The sequence below is a fragment of the Pan paniscus genome, chromosome X, assembly GCF_029289425.2.
Source record: "Pan paniscus chromosome X, NHGRI_mPanPan1-v2.0_pri, whole genome shotgun sequence".
In the NCBI taxonomy this organism is placed as follows: domain Eukaryota; kingdom Metazoa; phylum Chordata; class Mammalia; order Primates; family Hominidae; genus Pan; species Pan paniscus.
The window spans coordinates 41,241,606-41,250,788 of record NC_073272.2 but is presented as its reverse complement, the minus strand read 5'-3'; the positions used below and the strand labels follow the sequence as shown (position 1 = coordinate 41,250,788).

Here is a 9,183-nt window from a genome sequence, read left to right as displayed (position 1 = left end):
ACGGTTATAGTTTAGAATAAGCGGTTGGCAAATTATGATCCACAACACAAATCTGGCCAATAGCAGTGACAGAGACCATATGGCCCATGAAGCTGAAAATATTTATAATCTGGTCCTCTACAGAATAAGTTCACCAACTTTTGGTTTAGGAGACTAGGTGTGCAATTACAGTAGTCAGACACTAACTGCTGTAAAAAACAAATCCAAAATCTCAGTGGCTTAACACAGTATAGGATTCCTTCTTGTTCACGTCACACAAAAAGCAGGCTGGGGCTCTGTTCCATGGAGTCCTTCAGGGGCCCATTGTAGCTGAGGCTACTACATCCTTTCTCTGTTCTCCTTTTTCAGGCTGGGGCATGCCTCCTGCAGCTGCTGGAAATGCTAATTGCTCACAGCTGCATCATGATCCAGCTATTTGCCCTGAGTTGACAGCCACTCCACCCAGAGATGCCTGAGAAGATAGGCAGCCCTGGGGGCAGCCCGTAGGCAATGGTACAGGGGTACAAATGCCTGGCTCTTTGGTCTCAAGTGGATGCAACTCCTTGGAGCTACTCAAGCATCAGAGCTCCTGTGCTATCAGAGGCTGAACTTCATTTCAAACTACCTGTTTGCTTAGATTCTCCCCTTGCCTCATCCTGCTTCTCTCAGTCCTTGCAGCTTCTGCTGGGAACATTCTGCCATGAAATCCCTTGGGTAGAAACTCCTTCTTAAGCTCTGCTTTTAGGGGGCTTGACTTAGCACATCAGTCTCCTATGGTGTTGTGCCTCTGCCATTTTCACTATATGCCTTCAAGACCAACCTGGCACATCATCCAACTAGCAGCAAAAGGGGAGAGAGAGAGAGAGAGAGGGAGAGGGAGAAAGAGAGAGAGAAGAAGAAGAAGAAGAAGAAGAAGAAGAAGAAGAAGAAGAAGAAGAAGAAGAAGAAGAAGAAGGAGGAGGAGGAGGAGGAGGAGAAGGAGGAGGAGAGGAGAGGAGAGGAGGGAAGAGGAGAGAAGAGACAAGAGAGAGAACGGAGAAGACACCCTGCCTCTTGAGTCCTTAATCCCTTTTGCTCATAGTTGATTGGTGAAAGCTGTTCTCTCATCAAGATTAAAAGGAGCTTCAAAACTAGTTTGTGCGCCCAGGAAGAGGAAACAGTTTTGGTGAGCATCTACCAGTCTCTGCCCCAAGGCATCTGTCTGAAACAATTCCAGAGTAAAATCTCAGATCAAAATGACCCTGCAAGAGCAGGTCTCAAGGTAGGACATGATTTCTTTCTCAATGACTGGAAGAGCCATTGAGGGTCCCAGTTCCTCCAAGTATTCCTTTCCATGTTGATCTTCCTAACTCTTCTTTCAGGGCAGTGATCATCATAGAATCATCTTCCCAGAACCTAGCCAATAGAGGGAACTGAATAAATGTTTGGTTAATAAAACCACTGATCATCTGGGCAGTCCAGGGTATGGGATAGAATTTGCAATGACCTTGGAATGGCAGAGCAGATTTGTAGACCTGTGGAAGGTGGGTAGGTGTCATCTCAAGCAGGGAAAATAATGGCAGGGGAGAGACCTGGTTTTCAAACATTGGCTCCCAACGTCAGAAGAGCCTTCGGGGAATAAATCCGGTCTTTTATGTCCCACATGTTCTTTCCCTGATGGGCTGCAGCCATATCTCCAAGGCCTCCAATAAAAAGCTCCCTCTGCTCTCACCAACACAGCTGCCTTGTCTGTTAGCAACTGTATGTTCTGATAGAATTAAAGTTTATCTCCCTCTCCGTCTCCCTCCTAAGGTTGTCTTGGTGGCCTTTCTCTCTGGTGCTGTGCTCCATATTCTTAGTCTGTTTTGGTCTCCTTGCCTGCTCATTAGTTTCTGAGTCTGGTTGTTTCTTGGCTTGATAATCAGTGGCCCCCTTGGCTGGGGCCCTGCCTGGCTCTCATTAGCAGTTGCAGTCCTTGTGGAGATCACAGGGAACCTCCAAAGAAGCCATATTTGTAAGTATCTGCTGGAAAGATAACAACAGCACCTTACAGAAGTGAACAGAACACAGTAATTAAAAACACCGCCTGGTCACCAATGATGGCTTGCCCTTCGTGAAACACATTAAGACAAGATTCAAAGGAGATTTGGATTTGTGTTGAGAGCCAGAGGGATAGCAAGGAGGTATGTGGGTTCTTAATGCAAACCAGGCACGTTGGGGTTAAATCTGGCATTATCTCCTTCAGGATCTTGTATTTAATTTTATTAAAAACTCTGCAAACATCATCTTATTTGTCAGAGACAACTCTCCATACTGTTCCTGATGTCTGGCACTATAATTTGCATGCTGGGGACCCGCCTGCATTTGCCTAACTCTTGGCAAAATGTTTCGAATGCCATTTTTGAAATTCCTGGTGAAAGAGTGCCTGCTGCCCTGGAGATGTCTCTTCTGGATATTCTTAGGAACAGAACAATAAACAAGGACGCTTGGAAGAAAAGGGGCAGCTTTCCCCGATTGCCAAGTGAAATACAACTTTGTTATTAAACTCTTCTGCTCTGCTTTTGGAAAAGCTGGGATTACATGTTCTTTTCTCCAGTGTATTAAAAAAAAGTAAGATATTGGCTTCAAATTAATCTGCAGAACTTTGAACTAAAATGAGGGTTCTTTCTCAAATACCACACTAGAAAACAACACAGCAGACTGCCAGGAGCCCCAGCAGGGGAAACCAGAAGGAACATGATGACGGTGTGGAGGAGCTTTACATGGGGATGCTTTCCCATTTCTCGAGTCTGGGTACCCCAACTGGCCCCCATCTGGCTGGCCAGAGATGGATCATTTTCCATGATGCCTTGTGGGACCATACGTGGCGCCTCACTTTCAATGTACTGCTTGGAGTGCCCGAAGAAGATTCAGATGCGAGTGCCCTCACTTGATCTCATCCATATGCTGACCTCTGAGCTATAGGTCATGGCTAAGGACTAAGCTAAAGGCCCAACTTGGTGTAGTTTTGAACCAAGCCGTCTGCCTGAAGGGGGTTTTGAGGAGAGAATGAGGGAGAAAAAAGACTCTGTCAAGTTGCATGCTTGTGAGTTATAATGCACTTCTTACTGTTCCCACCCAGGATGAGATCTGGTGGTGCAAGGCTTGTTCTGGGGCCATTTGATTGAGGAGTATCCTATGGAACAGCCTACAGGTGGTACTTGCTTGCCCTAAAGAAAAACCCTGGAAAATCAGCATCCACCCATCTCACTTCCCCACTCTACAAAAGTAACACATCCATCAGCGAGCCTCTGTCTTTTGTTGGTTGAGGCAGTGGGCTGTGGGACTCTGGATGGCTGGTGCCAGCTTTCAAGGGCTACTTGCAGCCCGGCTGTTGGACATCTCCCTCTGGCCTTTTTCAGCTCTTTGTGAATCCCCTGCCAGCCTTTTCTTTCTCCCCAGTGATGCCTGTGCTCGTCAGCTCCCTCCAATGGAGTGAATATATGAGAAGACAGGAGTCAGCGGGGGTTCAGAAGCCTGGGAGAATGGAGGGGTGAGCCAACCAGCCACATAGAGAAGGAAGCTTTAGATCACATGCCTTCATTTCTTCCCTTCCAGCCTCCCTCCTCCCTGCCAGTGGCAGGGTGGCAACATTCTTAATGATAATTTTAAAAAAGTGCCAGGCCTCTGCTCATTTGCAAATCATCATGTCTAATTTGCATAACAGATCCGGGAGGCCCTAACTCTGCATATGGAAAATGGAATACAGTATAAATAAGATAAATGGATTAGGTCAGCTGACTGCATCTGTAGCCACGGACGACCCACGGGCCCAGCGCACACGAACTACAGAGGAGGTTTGTCAATCAGGCAATTTATTTTGATCCTGGAAGTAGAGAAGCAGGATGTGCGCACACACTCCCACACAGGCTCACCGGCAATCCCTGCTGGGAAATAGGCCATCAGGCAGTCCCTGCGCTGGGCTGGTGTGGCCTCTAAGCCCCCAGTAGAGGGGAGGGGAAGCTTCTGGAGACCACCTGCATTCAAGGCCTCCCTGTCAGAGAGAAGGTTTTGCCTGCAGACTGTGGGTGGTCAATCAAAAGCCAGTCTCCTTGAACTTGCTGACTCAGTGACCAGCAGCTGAAAGGGTGGAGGGAACAGTTGCCAGCAGGCGGAGGAGGTGGGGGGAGGGGGGCGGGGGCTGGGGGCCTTTCAGGCCTCCCCATCTGTCCTTGTCCTCGGAGGCCCGACCATCCCCGGGCAGTCGTCTAGGGCATCCAGGGCTGAGCAGCAGTATCTGGGGACACAGGAAGTCTCAGATCATGCTCAGTCGGGGAGACAATTACCCTGGCAGCTGGCCACTCGCTCCTGTCCACCTCTCAGCCCCCTCATCACCCTGCCACATGAGTCTCCGTGGCTGACCCCCACCCTTTCAGGACATGGGTCATCCATCATGGCAATGCCATCCAGGGCAGTAGCAGGTGGCTTGTCATTTTTATCAGTGCAGCTCAGGAAGCGAGGCACAGGCGAGGGGGCTGTTTCAGTGGATAAATGTGATATGACGCAGGCACCTTTTGCAATTAGTTAATGGGTTGGCTATGTGGGGTAGGCTTCTTTGGCCTTCTGTCTAGGGATTAATGACCTAAGATGACAGATGGGAACCTAAAATCACTCAGGAAAAGAAAACAAGCCTGGGGTTGGGGTGGGAGGAGGGGTGAAAAGAGTGGCCCAACTCCTGGGGGGCTGGGCAGTGGTGGGGGAGAAAAAATGGCATTTGGGCAGTGAGGAGGGAGGGGGTTTGATCAAGGAAGCATCCCAGAGATGGCTTTATGAACTGGGATTTTACAAGGAGCTGTAGACAGGTATGTTTGTGTGTATGGTGTGTATGTGATGTGTATATGTGTGGCGTGTATGTGGTATGTGTGTGTATGATATGTATGTGTGGTGCATATGTGGTGTGTGTAGTATGTGGATGTATGCATGTTATGCATGTTCAGTTCTGGGTCTGGACACACAGAGGTTAGGCAGGCTCTGGCTCAGGACTGAACTCACCAAGCCTCTCCACCAGCCTCACTGTTTGCCCAGGGTCCCTTTCTGTCCCCATGCTTACCTGTGGTTTCTGGGACTCCCAGGTTCCTGGGGCTCAGCCTGCTGCCCTCTCTCCATGGTTGGGCACCCTCCTTCCCCTGCCCAGGCCGGGCTGCAGATGGGCCACAGTCTCTCCTCTTCCTCCTTCTCTCTTGGAAGGTTTACCACAGAAACTTCTGGTGTCAGGGTTTCAAGGCTGATCACTATCAGGGCAAAGATTGGTGGTAGGCAATTATTGTGTGATGGGGTACTCATGATCGGGGAAAAGATTAGGGGTGGTGGTGCAGAAATAACACAAGTGGGCACTTGGGAAACCGGCAAGTATCTCTCAAGGTTCTAGCAGCAACTGGGCACTTTTGAGGCCAGGATGACACCGGATACCCTTGAGGGAGGTATTTAAAATGTGACCTCTCCTGTGTTGTGGTGAACGATGCCAGTTGCCCAGATCATACCATCTTGTTCCAGGACAAAAGAACCAGAATAACCTCTTGGCTATGCAGAATAGGGGATTAGATCATAACAGGGTCCCCTGTGACTTGCAGGTACTGCTCTTCCCTGAGAGGGTTGGTTTGCTGAGCTTGGGCCAGCAGGACAGGCAGGGTGGGCAGATCTGGAGACCTCCTAGCTAGAAAGGGGCCAATCTCAAACACTCGCATCCTGAGATGCACACTAATGGAAACCAGAGAGACCCAACCTGGGCTTTATGATGGTGGCAGTAGTGGTGGGGAATTTTCTGAGTAGGTCACCTGAGGCCTGGAAGATGGATAGAGGGCTAGTTCAGCATTCCTGGGGGCTAGACTCCCCACAGCTGGGCTGCAGGTGTGAATCTAACATGACAGAGCCACACCTTACACGCCGTACATCCTGGCTTGGTAGGGGCTGATCAGGCTTCATCTCCTCCCTCCCTGGAATCATGAGAAGACTGATCCCTTTTTGGACTGAGTAAGCATCCCATTTTGTGGTGATAGTTGTAAAAATCCCCACGGGGAAGATATTTTCTCCCAAGCTCCATTTCAGTCAGGGTGCTTTAGGTTGTCCGTGGTGGAAAACTCCAATTCCATCTAGCTGATGCAGAACGGGCAATTTTTGTTTCATAAGACTGGGATGGCTTGGAGTCCAGGCATGATCCTCTCGCACAAAGATGTTAGGGGAAGCCACTGTGTGGCAGGGCTGCCTGCAGATAGGCAATGTCATGTCACCAGGAATCGTGACCTCTTGGCCTGAGCACCGCATGTTACAGGGCCCCAAGGAGTGGTTGAGTCATCTTCCCCTAGGAAATGGGCCAGGCATCCAGGTGCAGCTAATCGGACTGTGTGTTTGTGCAGGTGCATGTGCCTGTGTGCACACGCATGTGGTGTCAACAGTGGAGCAACCAGGCAGGCAGGCCCTGGAGGCTTAACAGGGATCAGGCAGAAGATGAGACCTGGAGAAGAGGAAGGACAGGGTGAGTGTAGGGTTGGTGGGCCTGTGGCTGTCAGATGAGGGGGGCTGCTGATGGCTGGCCATGGAGAGTTCTGAGTTGCCTGTGTTCTGGAAGAAGGGAAGCTGCTTTCCAGGAATCTTGTTTTACAAAGCAGTGGTTCTCAAAATGTGGTCCCTAGCTGGGCATGGTGGCATGTGACCATAGTCCCAGCTACTCAGGAGGCTGAGGCAGGAGGATTGCTTGAGGTCAGGAGTTTGAGGCCAGCCTGGGCAATATAGCAAGACCCAATCTCTGAAAAAAAAAGAAAAAATTAAAAAAAAAGTGATCCCCCAGACCAGCAGCATCAACATCACCTGAGGGCTTGTTAGAAATGCAGATTCTCAGGCCCCATATGGAATCAGCCACTCTGGGGATGGAGCCCAGGCATCTGCATTTAACAAGCCCTGCAGGGGGTTCTGGGGCACGTTTAAGTGTAAGAACCACTGTTGTAAAGGAACAGCTGATGTCCAGAGTGTTTTCAGAGCAAACATCATGGTACAGATGTGTGCTGGTTGTCCTCTGCCCTCCAAGATCCGGTCTCAACTCTTTTCCCCCATGTTCTATGTCCCAGAGGCCAAGGTCTGTGGACTGCCTCTCTGGGCTCCCTTGCCAGCTAAGCTTTCTTTTCTTTTCTTTTTTTTTTTTTTTTCTTTTTTGAGACAGAGTCTTGCTCTGTCTCCCAGGCTGGAGTGCAGTGGCATGATCTCGGCTCACTGCACTCTCTGGCTCCCAGGTTCAAGCAATTCTCCTGCCTCAGCCTCCCAAGTAGCTGGGATTACAGGCATCTGCCACTGCGCCTGGCTGATTTTTGTATTTTTAGTAGAGATGGGGTTTCACTATGTTGGCCAGGCTGGTCTCAAAGTCTTGACCTCAGGTGATCCTCCCACCTCGGCCTCCCAAAGTGCTGGGATTAGAGGCATGAACCACTGAACCTGGCCCCCTAAGCTTTCAGTTGGGTTTGGCCAGTGGGAGCAATAACTTGGAGGTGGCAGGAGGGAGAGGTCAGGGTATTTCTTCTTTGCTCCCTCCCTGCTGTAAGGGAGGCAATGCCCATCCCTCAGTGTGGCTTCCTCTGGAGGCCTCCAAGGTCCCACCTCTCCCTGGGCTTCCGTATAACATGACTCCTTCCCCTTGTCCCTAGGAGTGGTAATGCCTTCCAGCTGTTCCTAGTTTCTGGGTACTCAGCATCCCCTCCTGGTTCTTTTCACCTGTCAGCACCCCTGCACGTGTCCCCTACATTCAGGTCTGTTTATCTGAACCTCCTGGGGTGAAGACTGTTGCCTGGCAGTGCCTGACTGATACCAGGTAAGGCATAAACAGGTGCCACATGTTGATGTAGGAGCTGATGCTGTCACCAGCTGGCTTCTGGAGATGACAATCCATTTCTCTGGTGCCTGTAGAAGAGAAGGAACAGTAATTGGCTGTGCTCCCACTACACCTAGGGAGTGTGCTCCGTGCTGTGCTGCGTATGATTTCCTTCACCCTCTCCTCTGCTGTAGGCACCATCATTTCTAGTTTAACAGCAATGAATCCAAGGCTCCAGGTTTGACAGCTGGCAGAGGCGAAGAAGCTAGGATTTGAAATCCTGTCTTTCTGGTTCCCAAGTCTGTGTGTTTCCCATAACCTAGGGTGCTTGCCTATAAATGAGAGCAAATGCCTGAAATCTTCTAATGTCAAGATTATGGCCTTACTATAGATACAGACAAAAATGGCCAGCGATATTCTGAAATGCTGCAAGGAAGATGTTTCTTCTGAATACTGGTCAAGTGATTTCTGTTGGCCTCAGCATGTGAAGGGAGGAATAGAGAGGGTCCCGGCACTAAGTCCTTCTTAGGGCCCAGGCGCTATTAGCCACTTTATCTATATTGCCTAGTGTAATCATCAAGGGTGTCCAGTGAGGTGAGATCTTACATTATTTCACAGATAAGAAAGTTGAGGCTCAGAAAGGTTAAGTCACATGTCCAATAGCAATCCTCTTTCCTAGACCCTATCTCTTTTCTTGGCTTTATTTTTCTCCGTGACACTTATCAGCTTCCAACATATTATATCTTTTACTTGTTTATCGTCTGTCTCTCCGTACTAGAATGTAACTCCACAAAATTGGGGATTTTTGTCTATTTTTTCCCCCTTAGCTGTACCCCTGGGGCTATGAGAGTGCTTGGCACATAGTAGGTGCTCACCAAGTTTTTATTGGATGTGCCAGTGAAGGTACATTACAGAGCTGGTAAATTGCAAATCTGGATGAGTCCAGGCCGATTGGACTTGGAAGTCAAGTTTTCTACCTGAGTGCCATCCTGCTTCCCCTCAAATTAATACCTAGAAATGTACACTTATTGAGCACCGACTGTGTGTGCCTGGCTCTGTTGTTGGTGCATTTGCATGCACATTCATGACAAGTGTTCTTTATGTGCTTCTGTAACTTAAAATTTATTTTCTAAAACATTTCGGAGTTTGATATTTTGCCTACTTAATTTTAATCTGGTTCTGCCTGCTGTGCTTGTTGGGCCATGTCACCTTCCACTTCTATGCCCCTCATAAAAAGCTGGGGTCATCAAGTCATCTAGATGAATGATTTCATTCACTATATTTAACCTACTCTCTCCTAAAGAATTCACCTTTTCTTTCCAAAGTGATGTCACATTGGCTGCACAACTTTTTCCAGCAGAGAGGGCAAAGGCACAAAGGTGACAAACATG

The 9,183-nt window shown here is 49.0% G+C and overlaps 1 long non-coding RNA gene across 1 annotated transcript in view; it reads left to right on the top strand.

Annotated features, from left to right (window-relative positions):
• The first annotated feature begins 3,668 nt into the window (after positions 1-3,668).
• Positions 3,669-9,183, top strand: part of LOC117977635 (uncharacterized) — a 65,413-nt gene continuing 59,898 nt past the window's right edge. Inside the window, exon 1 of the long non-coding RNA XR_004668807.2 lies at positions 3,669-3,794. This is a non-coding gene — a long non-coding RNA (uncharacterized LOC117977635). The remainder of the gene's footprint in view (positions 3,795-9,183) is intronic.